This window comes from Pleurodeles waltl, chromosome 4_2 (assembly GCF_031143425.1).
Source record: "Pleurodeles waltl isolate 20211129_DDA chromosome 4_2, aPleWal1.hap1.20221129, whole genome shotgun sequence".
Lineage (NCBI taxonomy): Eukaryota > Metazoa > Chordata > Amphibia > Caudata > Salamandridae > Pleurodeles > Pleurodeles waltl.
The window spans coordinates 553,200,604-553,214,741 of record NC_090443.1 but is presented as its reverse complement, the minus strand read 5'-3'; the positions used below and the strand labels follow the sequence as shown (position 1 = coordinate 553,214,741).

Here is a 14,138-nt window from a genome sequence, read left to right as displayed (position 1 = left end):
TAACGATTTTGAGAACGCTATAAACAATTGCTGGGATTTCCTAAAAGGTCTAGTTCTTTCAATGTAATACATGATGAAATGTCTTGCATCCAATATATGTAAACTCCTTTCCGCATGAGTCTTTGGATTTTGAAAGAAACTGGGTATCTGAATATATTGATTAATATGATAGTGGGAAACCACTTTTGGTAAGAAATGTGGCTCTGTCCTCATGACAATCCTGTCTTTGTGAATTTGAAAGAAGGGTTCTTGAATAGTGAGTGACTATAACTCACTAACTGTGCATAAGGAAGTAATAGACACTAAGAACGCAATCTTCAACATTAATATTGGCAAAGTAGCTTTGTGTAACAGCTGGAACCGTTTCCTCATGAGTTGTGTAAGAACTAGATTTAGGTTCCAACCAGGTGTTGGAACACCCTCAGGCGGTGCTATCCTCTTTGCCCCCTCTAGGAATCTTTTCACCACTGGTGATATGAAAAAACTTCTTCCCATTTGCCCTCATGTATAAGCTACTATATTGGCCAGTTGAACTCTTAAAGAACTGTTAAAGAAGCATAAGTAAGCCCTTCTTGTAGTAGATGATTTAAATATTTTAAAACTGTCTTTTCCTTTGTAATCCTTTTGATTCATTTCTTTCTCACACCTAAGTGTAAATCTTTTCCATTTTGCCATATAACATTTCCTTGTTATAGGTTTTCAGGCTTTTTGAGCACAGCCACTGTGTATTTCTGGCACCTTCAGGAGCTGTGCCGTTAAATTTGAAATATTCTGGTTCTGGGTGCAGTAACTTCCCTTCTTCCATAGGCAGCAAGTCTTGTTTTCTTGGTATACATTGAACATTTCCTTGAGCTAACTGCATCAATTCCGAGTACCATGTTTGTCTCTCCCATTGTGGCGCTCTTGCATTTGATGATCACCTTGTGTAACAAGAATATCAGTGGAAAAGCGAATGCAAATGTTCATCACCAGTCTATCGAAAGGGCATTCCCCTGAGATTCAGGGTGTGGTTGTCCGGAGGCAAAGTATTCATCGGTTTGAAATATCCAGGTTGCATTTTGGTAGGAGTGTGCTCTCACTAGCCAGTCTCCCAGGTATGGGTACACACTTGCCTTCTGAGGTGTGCTGCAACCACCGCTAATCACTTTGTGAACACTCTTGGTGCTGATTTTATCCTGCAAGCCAATACTCTGAATGTCTTTTGTCGACTACAAACCTTAGATATTTTTTGTGCTTTGTGTTCATCGGGATGTGCAAGTAAGCATCTTTTAAGTCTATTGTTACCATATAAGATTGTCATTTTGAATTTGTTGATTTTTATGAATTTGTTGATGTATCTGAGAATTGGACGAAGGGAACCGTCCACCTTTGGGATTAGGAAATATCTTGAGTAATTTCCCTTGCTGATATCCTGTTTCGGTACTCCTTCTATAGCTTGCTTGTCTAGCAACTCTAAGACTTCCTCTATAAGGAGATTGGCTTCTTCCTTCAAATTAATTATTTTCTTAGTAGAAATTTTATTAATTCTATGTAGTATCCATGCTTTATTATGTTTAGTACCCATCTGTCAGAAGTAATTCTTCTCCACTCCTGGAGAAACAGTTTTATTCCTCCACCTACTGGTGAATTGTGATGTAATTTTGTATTGTTGATGTTTAGGTTTGTTGCAGTCTTGTTTGATGTTGGAGCTCAGTCACTTATTTGCTGGTGTTGAACTCCCTCTTGATGTTTGACAACTGGCTCTTGCTCTACCCCTAAAGGCATTCCTCCCTTGTTGGTGGTACTGCCAGTTTTGTTGTGAAGATGCTGATTGTGCGCTCCCCTGGAAACTTTGCTGGGTACTCCCAGCCTGAAAAGTACCCCTGGAGCTTCTTGATGGAAAGGTGCCCCTTGGATATACCCCTCAAAACTGCAATGCTCCCATTGATTTTGCTGTTTCATTGTCTCTCTTTAATTGGCTTAGGAAATCATCCACTTGGTTCCCAAATAATTGCTGACCATTGAAAAGGGTGTTTATTATGTTTGCCTGGACCTCTGGTTTGAACCCAGAGATTCTTAACCAGGGGTGTCGTCTTAATGTGATCCCTGTCATTAACTGGTAGCTTGGGGTGTCTGCTGCATCTAAGGCAGATTTTAAACATGTATTTGCAATGTTCTTTCTGCTATTCCACCAGATGTGCAGCTCTCTTCCTATATTGTTCGGGAAGGTGTTTCATTAACTCCCCTGTTTGTTCCCAATGTTGGTGATTATGTCTGTTTAAAAGAACATTTGAATTAACAATGCGCCATTGGTTTGCTGCGCTGTGTTCAGTCCTTTGGCCCATGAGCTCCATCTTCTTGCTCTCTTTGTCTCGGGGTAGTTCTGATGTTAAGGGAACATTTGCTCTCTTTCTAGCTGTTGCCGTAATTATAGAGTCTGCTGGGAATGTTCCTTTTATGAAAGGTGGATCTTTTAAGGAGGGCTTGTGTTTCTTCTCTGTTCTGGGAGTTACCGCCCTACATGTTGCTGGCTCTTTAAAAGCTTTTCTGCCCCCAGTCCAATACACTAGGAAGCATGGGCAGATATTGATTTTTTGTTTGTGTTGGTAATAGTGTCTCTAAGAGGAAACAAGATTGTGGATTGTCCTCTTCCAATTCCATGTTGAATCGATCTGCTGCATTTTTTATTACAAGATTGTACGTTCCTATGTCATCTGGGGTTGATGGTTTCGATGGATAGGACTCTACATCCTCTTCAAGAGAGTTCCCTTAAAGATCTTCCCAAAGACTCTCCCCATGCTCATCTTCTTCTGATAATTGAAAATAACCTTGGTCTTCCTCCTCCTCATAATACATCTCCTCTTCCTCTTCTTGAGGCTCAGACGTCAAAGGGGGTCAAATTTTATCTACCTCAGGCTCGCGGATTTCTTTCGACGTCGAGGATGTTTGTGTATTCTTAAGGCCTTTAGAATTTTATTGAATTCCTTCTTCTTTTGGATGAGTGCAGCCATCTCAGGCTCAAGCCTTTTACTTGTATTCTCCATTTTGACTGCGTGGTCTTTGGGGCTAGTTGTAGTTTGTTTTCCTTTCGACGTCGAAGTCAAAACCTCTTTTGCAGCCTGCTCTGACAGAGAGCTTAGATGGCTTGCGTGTGCGTTGAGGGCTTTGAATGGGGATGCACCATATTTCGACGACTCATGCTCCACCAGAAACCCCTTCGAGGACTCCATGGGATTCTTTTTCATGGGCTCTGCCTGCAGATGGCGAGCAATTCAATGGCGAGGACTCCTTTTGATGTCGCAAGTCTGATTTAACAGAGGTCTGAGGCTCACTTAACCTCCTTGCGGCCCTTTTTTGGCACCTCCTCTCCGATCTCCACGATGTCTCGATCACCCTCTGAAGTTTCTCATTGGCGATATTTTCTTGATGGCCACTGAAAAAGCTAAGATCTCTTAATGATGTCAACGATTTCTGTCCCTGAAATGTACGGTGAGCCATTCTCTGTGTTTGTCTCATTCTCAGTGTCTTTGGTGCGAAAACAGAGCAGGCCAGACAGTCCTCACTCCATTGGTTGACGGTAAGACAAAGATTGCACACTGGATGTTTGTATTTCTGGGTGTATTAATGGTGCCAAATTTTACAAACTTATAAAGGTGCCTTTTCCATCACGCCATGCAGGGAGACCCCCTTTCGGACATTCATTGACAATCCGTCAGTGAAAGAAAAAAAAAAAAGCTCCAGCGCCTCACTTCATCTGCTCAGCGAGGGTGTTTTTTGCCGGAAGTTTTCTCGTAATTCTTCAAAGTTCCTCGCTGAGTTGAAGACATCCCCACAAAACCATCCAGCCCGAACAGTGGAAAAAAAGAATCTGAAGATGGCGAATCGGGGTGGAGACAGCCAGAGGAAGTGGGATGACGTCACAAGGGGCCACCAAATGGAGGTTCCGTCAAATTTAGGAAAATAGTAGGAAATCCGGACCCAACCACTAAATGGCAGAATAATACACAGCATGTGACTCCAGAAAAGATTCATGTTGCAAAACAGCAAGTTAGCTCTTCTCCTGACATAAAACACACAGGATTTAGCCAGCTCGAGACAGATGCTGGCTTCCCAGGCAGCACTACCCTCAGACTTTTACAGACTATTAAGTCAGCAGCAGCATGGGGCATAGGACAATATTAGTAGACTGAAAAAGCTGCTTATGCACACAGAAATATCTTTAAATAATTCTATTTTAAAGTCTGAATCAATTTGCTCCAAATTACAATATATCTTCTCTTATTAAAATGAGTTAAAACCTCTGCCTTCCCAAGCACCTACTGCCCACCTTTGCCCCTAACTTACAACATTGCATTGGCTCCCAACCCAAACCTCCATTAATATTTAATATGGTTTCTAATTCAAAGGACATTTATTGTAAGTGTTTGCTTTTGATGTTTTTGCCCATTCAATTTAACTGTTTTTAAACAAACTGGCTTTAGAACTAACTGAATTTAACAAACCATATTTCTTGCCATTAATTTCAAACTAATCACTTAAAAGTGGATTGCCAGAACCCCTTTCAGAGGGCCACAGGGCACTGAGAGTTACTGGACCAACCATGGGGATGAAGCCTTTTTCCTCCTGGTGTCCTGGGGCCCCACCTATTATGGATCCTGAGTAAATGGGATAAGTGAACATGACTCGTAACTCAAAAAGCACACAGCAATATCAATAAATTAATGTTCAATCAAATATTTTTGTTTTAAATGAAAATAAGTATTTTATTTCTAACTCTATGCAGTCAAAGCAATATTACGACATATATAAACAATAACACACATCCCCTTGAGGTTAAGGCTCTAGTGTTTGGCTAGCAAATACATCTGCCGCTCAATCTGCATGTGGTAGGGGCTTTTCCCTATTCATTGGTGGCTGCATTCGGGCAATTCTCAGTATTAGGCTTTAATATAGTCAAAAGTGTCCTAGCACTGTACAATCTTCAGCAGCAAGTTCTCCCAGGGCCTGATAGGCCTGTAACAAAATGGTTACTTACCAGTAGGTGTAGTTTTGCAGTATAAAGTTTTTTCTGGATTCACATGCTTTGCATTATTCCACCATCTAGTGGCTGGGTCCAGAATAGCCTATCTTCTTTTTTTTTTTTTTTTTTGGTTTGGCATCGTTGACCACCATTTGGCGGTATGCCCATCCCCTTTATCACGTCAGACGGCGCACCAGATGTTCATGTGCGTAGAAGTTATCTTTGGATTAATTTTGTCTGATTTTGTCTCTTTCCCTTCTTCTTTTTCTCTTTTTCTTCCTTTTCTTTTCCCCACTTAGTTGCATTAAACTCCTCTTTCTGGGGAGGTGGGTGGGTGCGTCGCATGTGAATCCAGAAAATGCTCCAAGCTGCAAAAATACTTCAACTGGTAAGTAACCATTTCATTTTACAGCATGAATCCTTTTCTGGCTTCACATGCTTTGCATTAGATTATGTAGCGGTATCCCTCCGTTGGGATGGTTGGGTTGAAATAAGTTAGGCCCATATTTATACTTTTTGACGCAAAACTGCGCCAACGCAGTTTTGCGTCAAAAAAATTAGCGCTGGCTAACGCCATTCTGAAGCACCATGCGGGCGCCGTATTTATTGAATGACGTTAGCGTAGGGGGATATGGAGCTTGGGCGTCAAGAAATGGGGCAAGTCAGGTTGAGGCCATTTTTTCGCCTCAACCCGATTTGCGCCATTTTTTTTCACTCCCAACCCCCATAGAAATGACTCCTGTCTTAGCAAAGACAGGAGTCATGCCCCCTTGCCCAATGACCATGCCCAGGGGACTTCTGTCCCCTGGGCATGGTCATTGGGCATAGTGGCATGTAGGGGGGCACAAATCAGGCCCCCCTATGCCACAAAAAAAAGTTACAAAATTATACTTACCTGAACTTACCTTAATGTCCCTGGGATGGGTCCCTCCAGCCTTGGGTGTCCTCCTGGGGTGAGCATGGGTGACAGGGGGTGTCCCTGGGGGCATGGGGGGGCACCTCTGGGCTCCTTCAGAGCCCACAGGTCCCTTAACGCCTGCGTTTTGCAGGCGCTAAAAAACGGCGCAAAAGCGTCCGTACGTCATTTTTTTTGACCCGCCCACTCCCGGGCGTGATTTTTGCCCGGGAGTATAAATCCCACGCACATGCCTCGGAGTCGATTTTTTAGACGGGAACGCCTACCTTGCATATAATTAACGCAAAGTAGGTGGCCACGCTAAAAAATGACGCTAACTCCATGGACTTTGGCGCTAGACGCGTCTAATGCCAAAGTATAAATATGGAGTTAGTTTTGCGTCGAAATTGCGTAAAAAAAAACGACGCAATTTCGGCGAACGGAGTATAAATATGCCCCTTAGTGTTTTCAAACAGGTGCTGTAGTAATCTTTGCCCCACCTGTGCCTCTTTGTTCATTTGAACGTCCACACAACAGTGTTTTGTGAGTGTGTGAGGATTTGCTTATGTTGCAGCTGTGCGGATTGTTTCCGTAGGTATGTTTGCTAGGAACACTAATGTTGCGCCCTTCTTCCTTGTTGAGTGTACCCTTGAGCATGTGGGTAGTGCCAACCCCGCCCTTGAGTAGCAAATTTTTATCATTTCTGCAATCCATCTTGATATTGTTTCTTTTGTTACTGGTCCCCCCCGGTTGCCCTTGCGAAGGATACAAATAGTTAGTTTCCCTTGCAAAACTCTCCAGTTTCTTGTAGATAGTATATTAAGGCCCTTTTACTGTCCAAAGTGTATAGGGTTCTTTCCATTTGTGTTTGTGGTTCCTTTAGGAACACTGGTAGTTATACGCTTTGATTGACATTGAAACTGCTGACTATCTTAGGTAGGACTTAAAGGATGGTCCTGAGGACCACCTTGCCTTGGCGTATTTGCAGGTACAGTTCCTGTATTGTTGAAGCTTGTGGTTCGCTGTCTCTTCACAGTAAAGTGATGATGATTAGAAATGCGGTTTTGAGTGTGAGTGATTTGAGATCTGTTTTGTGCATATGTTCAAATGGCTTTGTCGTTAATTGTGTTAACACTGTGTTTAAGTTACACATTGCTGCTGAACTGATCTTGGTGGCGCAACTCTCTTTGATCTGTCTAAGAAACTCTTCACTACTGGTGATGTGAAGAAACTATCACACGAGGAGCCTCTAGTTTCAATGCATCTGCGCTGTTCCACAGTCCCTGTATTTTCAGGTTCCCTGAATGTGCGCCCCACTCCTTGTGGGATACAGCTGCTGTGATGGTCACTGTGGAAGTTGGTGTCTTGAACGGTCTTCCAGGGTCACCTGTTTTGAATTCCACCATAGTGATTTCCTTTTCTATCTTTGCTGTGACAACCACTAAATTCTCCCAACGCCCGGTGGCATTTGTCGCAGATCCATTCTTGGAAAGGTCACATGTGCAGTCTTGCATGTGTTATTAGTGGTATGCATCATGCCCAACAGTTTCATGACTGTCCTCACTGTCAGAGAGTGTCCCTTCTGGTAAGGGCGAACTTGGTCTGCCACTATCTCTATCCTCTTTGGGAAATGGTCTGCTCTTGCTGTCCTTGAGTTTAGGGTCGCCCCCAGGAACACCTTTTCTTGGGGTGACGATTTTGTGTGGTTTATGTAAAAACCCAGTCACTATAGTGTTTGCATTACTGTTTGGATTTCTCTTTGGCATTTCTGCTTTGTCCTTGCTTTTACAAGCCAGTCGTCCAGGTATGGGTATAGATGTATACCTTCCCTTCTTAGGTAGGCTGCTACTGCAGCAAGGCACTTTGTAAAGATATGTGGTGCTGACTTTATGCCAGATGGTAGCTCTGTGACCTGGTAATGCACTCTGTCTAGTACACAACTGAGATACTTTCTGTGTCTCTGATTCATAGGGATGTGTATGCAGGCATCTTTGAGGTCTAGGGTTGACATGCAATCTCCTTGTTGTAAGAGAGAAATTACTCCTTGAAGTGTTGTCATTTAGAAATGTTGAGTGTGAATTAATTTGTTTAAGAATCTGAGGTCTAGGATTGGTCTCAGAGTAAGATCTTGTTTGGGAGCCAGAAAGTAAGGTGAGTAGGTTTCTTTCCCTTGAGGGCACTCTCCTATAGTGTTCTTTTGTAAGAATTCTTTCACCTCTTTCCTTCATTATGTGAGTTCTTCTCTTAGAAAATTATTTTTCTTTGGTGGTTTTAGAGGAGGTTCTTTGGTTAATTCAATGCAGTAACCGTGATGTATCACATTTAAGATCCACTTGTCTGATGTTATGTGGGGGTCTGAACTGTGCGGTGAGTCACTTGATTGACGTTCCTACCCCTCAAGGGGTTTGGGCTCTTCCTTTGCCTCTCGCTCGAAAAGGACTGTCTGGCAGGATGTTGCCAGTGTTGGTACGCTGATTGAAGTGTGCCCTGAAGGCAGCAGCCATGAGTCTGTTGTTGCCTTTTGCCCTGTGGAAATGGTGTTCTACCTGTCGGCTTTTGTGTTGTGCTGCCTTCCCTTCTGAATGAGACCCTGAACAGTAGAGCTCCCATGTCTTTAGAGGTCTCCTTTGTAATTTGTTGTAAGGACTCATCTACTGCTTGGCTGAACAGGGTGTCTCCTGTCAATGGCATGTTTATAATCAACGCCTGCAACTCCGGTTTAAAACCTGACACTCTTAACCAAGCATCCTTCCTTAATGTGGTGCCTGAACCTGACACTCTTAACAAAGCATCCTTCCTTAATGTGGTGCCTGTACACATCTGCCTGATTTAAGGCATGTATTTACAATATTACTTCCCTCCTACATGATTGCCTTGGCCCTCTTTTTGTATTCTCCAGGAAGGTGCTGCATGAGAGACTCCATCTCATCCCACTGCTGATGGTCGTATCGGTTTAGGAGTGCGTTTGAGTTCACAATACGCCAGTGCGGTGTGGCCTCTCTCTCCATCTTTCTTCCCACCATGTCTATGCATTTATTCTCTTTCTCGGGTGGGGGCCCCGTTGAGGTGGACACACTGTTTCGCTTTCCTGCAGTTGACGATTATAGAGTCTGCTGGTGCATTCCTCTATATGTATCTTGGGTCTTGTGTTGAGGGTTTATATTTCTTCTCAACTCTTGGAGTAATTGCCTTGGCAGTGGCAAGCTCTTTGAGCGCCTCCTTCCCCTGATCCAAGATGCTTGGCAGCATTGGCAGGTACAGATTACCCTTGTGAGTAGGCATTAGTGTCTCTAAGTTGTACTCCATGGGTTTCAACAGCCCTCTTGATAAGCTTATTATACAGTGAGAGGTCAGTTGGCGGTGATGGCCTTGAGGGGTACATGTATGCGCCTTCTTCTGGGGAATCTGGGGAATCTGTATCCATCTTGACCCATGACTGGTTGTCAAAGCCCCCATCTCTTTCAGTCTCTTTTCTGTAACAGAACTCCTCCTTGGGTTGCACACTGCCTCAGATGGACTCTATGTAGCTTACAGACCCTCTCCAGAGCAGTGAAGGTGGGACTACCTTGTTCAGGTTCCAAGAGTCAAAAGAGTCCTCCCTGACTCTGGTGTCCAAGAAACTAAAACTGTTGCCACCATGAGGTGCTAACCCCATACCCTGCCTTTCTCTCTCCACTGCCAAGGCCTCCCTCTCTAGGGCCAGCTGTTGCTGCTGCAAACTCAGGTGGCCTCCTCCAGTCTCAGGTGCCTGAGCTCCCTGTCTAGGGAGTCCTCACCTGAAGTTGAGCAATGGGTCCCCTCAGAGACTGAGGAAAAATGAGAATGTGCAGAGGAGGACCTGCTCCTATTTTTGGAAACCCTCTAAACCTGCCCTCTAAGGACAAAGGTGGCCCTACTAGTGTGACCCCCCTTTCTACTACTAGTACTGCTCCTAACAGGGCTGTGTGTGTTTCTGGGATCTCTCTGATCATCCTTGGGTACTTCTTGAGCCTCCTCAGTATTTAAATCTACTCTCTCTAATACTAAGGGGGTGTGGGTCAGAGTCTAACTGTTCCTCCTCTTCCTGGCTACCAGCATGGTCCTGGTCAGCCTGGAGGAGCAGACCCAAAAGCAGACTCTTGTTGGGATTTCTCCCTGTCTTCAGTTTTCTCTCAGCACACACCTCCCTCAACTCTTGAAAAGTTAGATCCCCATATTGTGTGTCCAGGGCCTGAGAGGTGTGGTGCACTTAGGACATGTCTAGTTAGAGTGGTGTAGTTGCCCCCAACTACCCTAACTACTAGGCTCCCAAGAAGTTTGGAGCAAGGGCTATGCTAGACCCTTAGCTTACCCAAACTTAGGAGACTAGATCCCTGACACTAAGTGCAGAGTGTACCTATTAGTTATCAAATGATCTTTCCTGTGGAAAGTATCCAGTGACAGAGTGGTAAGGCGATTGCAAATGCTTAACCCAGCGCTGCACCACCAATGTAGGAAGCTGGCCTGGTGTGTGGTGAGCACCTATGGTGTTATCACATTATACCAGGTCCAGGTATCCCCTATTAATGAGGTGTTGTCAGTGTCCAGGAAACCACGCTCTCTATAGGTAGCTGTGGATGAGCAGCCAAGACTTATCTAGGAGATATGCAAAGCTTATGCAATACCACTTATAGTCACACAGCACTTACACACATGAAAGAACTACACATTGTTACAAAAATAAAGGCACTTTATTATAGTAACAAAAATACTAAAATAGTGTATAGGCAATACTCTATTAGCAGGTGAGTAAACACTATTATATACACCTTAGTAATCAGGAATAGGCATAGAAAGCAATAGAAAACAGTGAAATGACAGCAACCAATATAGCAACCAATATAGACCCTAGGGGGAGACCAAACCATATACTAAAACAATGGAATGTGAAAGACAGACCCCTCACCCAGGTAAGTGGAATCTGTAGAGGGAAGCTGGAGGAACTAGGGACCCCAAAAGGTAAGTATCAGAGTGCCCCCCAGCCACAAGGAGAGAAGAGGTAAGTACCTGTTTTTTCCCAAAACACAGATAAACTTTGTAAAAAGACTGTGCAAGACTCAAGCAAGACTGGAAGAAACATAAGATGGATCCTAACAAAAGGGGACCTGTAAATGAAGGAGACCAAGTCCAGTTTCAGTTCCAGTTGGACTGTCCGATTGTGGCAGGAGCCACTACCCACCCTTCTGGAGATGCAGGACCAGGTTGGCGGTGAAGACCAGGAGTCAGCCATGCAGCACAGTAGCAGAAGAAGAGTTCCAGAAGTGATGCAGTCGATGTCTCACGTCGGAAGAGTTGCAGTCCGTCTGTGGTGTCAAAAACCCACCAACAAGCCTTGGCAAAGGCAAAAGTTGCAGAAGAATAGTTGCAGAGCTGCTGGGGACCAGGAAGGTCCGAGGGGACTCAACCCAAGGAGGGGAGTCCCAGGCGACCCTCAGCAGTGAGGCGAGCCAAAAGTCGAGGATGCAACCCCCACAAGCAACTCACAGGCAGCAGGCGCAGGAGTCTCAGTGAGGCCCACTCAGCACACGTGGAAATGAGTCCCACGTCGCTGGAGCAGCAGGCAGGAGACTACGCATTGCAGAGAAGAATGCTGGAGGCACAGAGCCTGAAGATCCCTTGGAAGAAGAGCCAACAAGCCTTGGTAGCTGCAAGAGTCGCAGTGCATAGAGACACTGACCTGCAAGGAGAGGCAAAGACTCACTACCTCCCAAGTTGGACAGCTGGTAGAGGGGACCGAGGGGGCCACTTCAGACCACCACCTGTGTTGTAGGATCCACACAGAGTTGCAGGGGAGAGGAGCCACGTGGGCGGTCATCGATGCAGTTGGTGCCTGAGAAGCAGGAGAGTGACTCCTTCATTCCAAGGGAGATTCCTTCATGCTTCTTATGCAGACTGAAGACTTGCTGCTCTCAGAAGATGCACAGCTGGGGAAATGTTGCAGTTGCTGGAAGGAGCCGGAGAAACAATGTGGCAGAGCGAAGTCCTTGCTGGAGCTGCAGATTGTAGGTTTCTGTGAAGTCCAGTTGTGGTTCCAGTGCCCAGAAGTCGAATTAAACGTTGCAGACGAGTCTTACTCGAATCTTGCATGTAGAATTCAAGGACCCACCCAAGCGGGAGACCCTATATAGCCCTAAAATGGGGATTGCTCACCTAGCAGGGTGACCACCTATAAGGAGGTGGCTGTGATGTCACCTCCCTGACCTGGCCACCCAGATGCTCCCAGGGGCCTCTGCCTACCTTGGATTCAAGATGGCAGAATCAAGTGACCACCTGGAGAAACTCTGGTCACCACCCCTGGGGTGGTGATGGACAGGGAAGTGGTTACTCCCCTTTCCATTGTCCTTTACTTGCGCCAGAGCAAGGACCAAGGGTCCCTGGACTGGTGCAAACCGGTTTATGCAGGAGAGCACCAAATGTGCCCTTCAAAACATACCAGTGGCTTGGGGAGGCTACCCCTCCCAAGCCATGTGAACCTATTTCCAAAGGGCGACGGTGCTGCCTCCCTCTCCCAAAAGAAATCCTTTGTTCTGCCTTCATGGGTTTGAGCTGTTCAAGCAGCAGGAAGGCAGAAAGCTGTCTGTAGGATAGCAGCAGCGCAGGCTGCCCGACAAAGCCCTGTAAACTGGTAGGAGCAAAACTGGGGATCCTCTTAGGAGCCCCCAAAGTCCATGGAATCATACAACCAATACTGGCAACAGTATTGCGATATGATTCCGACATATTTGATACCAAACATGCCCAGGTTCGGAGTTACCATTGTGTAGCTGGACACTCACGAAGTCCAGGAAAATGGAGCTGGAGTTCGTGGGGGCACCTCTGCTCATGCAGGTGTGCCCTCACACACAGGTACTTGGACCCTGCCCTCTGGGCTAGGAGGGCCTGCCACAGGGGTGCCTTATAGTGACCTGGTGCAGTGACCTGTAGTGAAAGGGTGCATGCACCTTTTCACGCAGGCTGCAATGGCAGGCCTGCAGACACATTTTGCATGGGCACCCAAGGGTGGCATAATACATGCTGCAGCCTATGGGGAACCCCTGGTGCCCCAGTGCCCTGGGTACTTAGGTACCATATACTAGGGACTTACATTGGGGCACCAGTATGTCAATTGCGGGGTGCAGAAAGTCAGTGACAACTAAATTTAGAGGGAGAGAGCAGTCACTGGGGACCAGGTTAGCAGGATCCCAGTGAACGGAGTCAAAAACACACTAACAGCAGGCATAAAGCGGAGATAACCATGCCAAAAGAGGGTACTTTCCTACATTGACGTCAAAGCTTTAGTCTCCTACTTTGATCCCTTGCTGTGTGTCAACATTGAGGATTTCAATGGTGTTTTGGCTGTCTCTATATCCCCCTCTTGAGTCTTTGGGCCTCTTTAGTCTTCGGCTGACCTTGGATGGATGTTTTCGGGGCCGAGGCTGCCTACTTTTACTTTTTGTCCGAGGACTTAAGAGTGTTTGATGCCTTTCAATGGTTTCATTCCCTTTTGCGTCCTTCTTTCAATGTACATTGCCACTTTCTTCTCAGCCTGTTTTTTCTCAGTATCCGTGGCATATGTTTCAGCGTCCAACTCCCTGCCATGCAATAGTTAGGAATGTGTGTCCAATACCCTAAGTGGCCGACTGTACAGTTGCCTAGATCCCTAAAGTTGATTTTTGTTGTCATAGACAAACATGGATCATGCGTGTGCGCCCTAGCATAGGCCTGTCTCACAGATTGTAGTCTTGTTGGACAGGGAGGGGCGGCCGAAGCGGTACCCTCATAGTGGTGGAAGGTTACTGCCTTCACTAGGAGCTAGGCAGCACGAGGGCGGTGGTGGCAGCATACCATGTAGTAATCAGAAGGAATGGACTGGACCTTTTTAATCTGCATGTCTGGAGTGAGACCTACAGGCTCTCTCACCTTTTTAAAGTTCCACTGGTGTGTGCTTAACTCAAACTTTGCCTACATCAGGTACAAGTAGAGTGGTATGCACTGCCGAAGTGGTGGCTCTGCACTAGATGTATGTGTGCTTCGGAGGGGTACAGTACAGGGATAGAGGAGTAATGTGCAGTAAATGTATGGTTAGTGCATGCACAGAGTGTATTCATACCGGCTTGGAGTACATTACGTGAGAGATGTAGTGCTGTGCAGTGTGTAAGCAGTGGAAGCATGTGCTGGATGTGTGTGTGATTGAGAGAAGTACAATACATGAAGGGTTAAAGTGTTGTGCATCACACGCTTGGTGAA

General features: G+C 45.6%; 1 protein-coding gene across 6 annotated transcripts in view; it reads right to left on the bottom strand.

The window, feature by feature from the left end:
* LOC138293086 (ADAMTS-like protein 2) overlaps positions 1-14,138 on the bottom strand; it is a 282,169-nt gene that overhangs the window by 2,614 nt on the left and 265,417 nt on the right. The window lies entirely within an intron of this gene.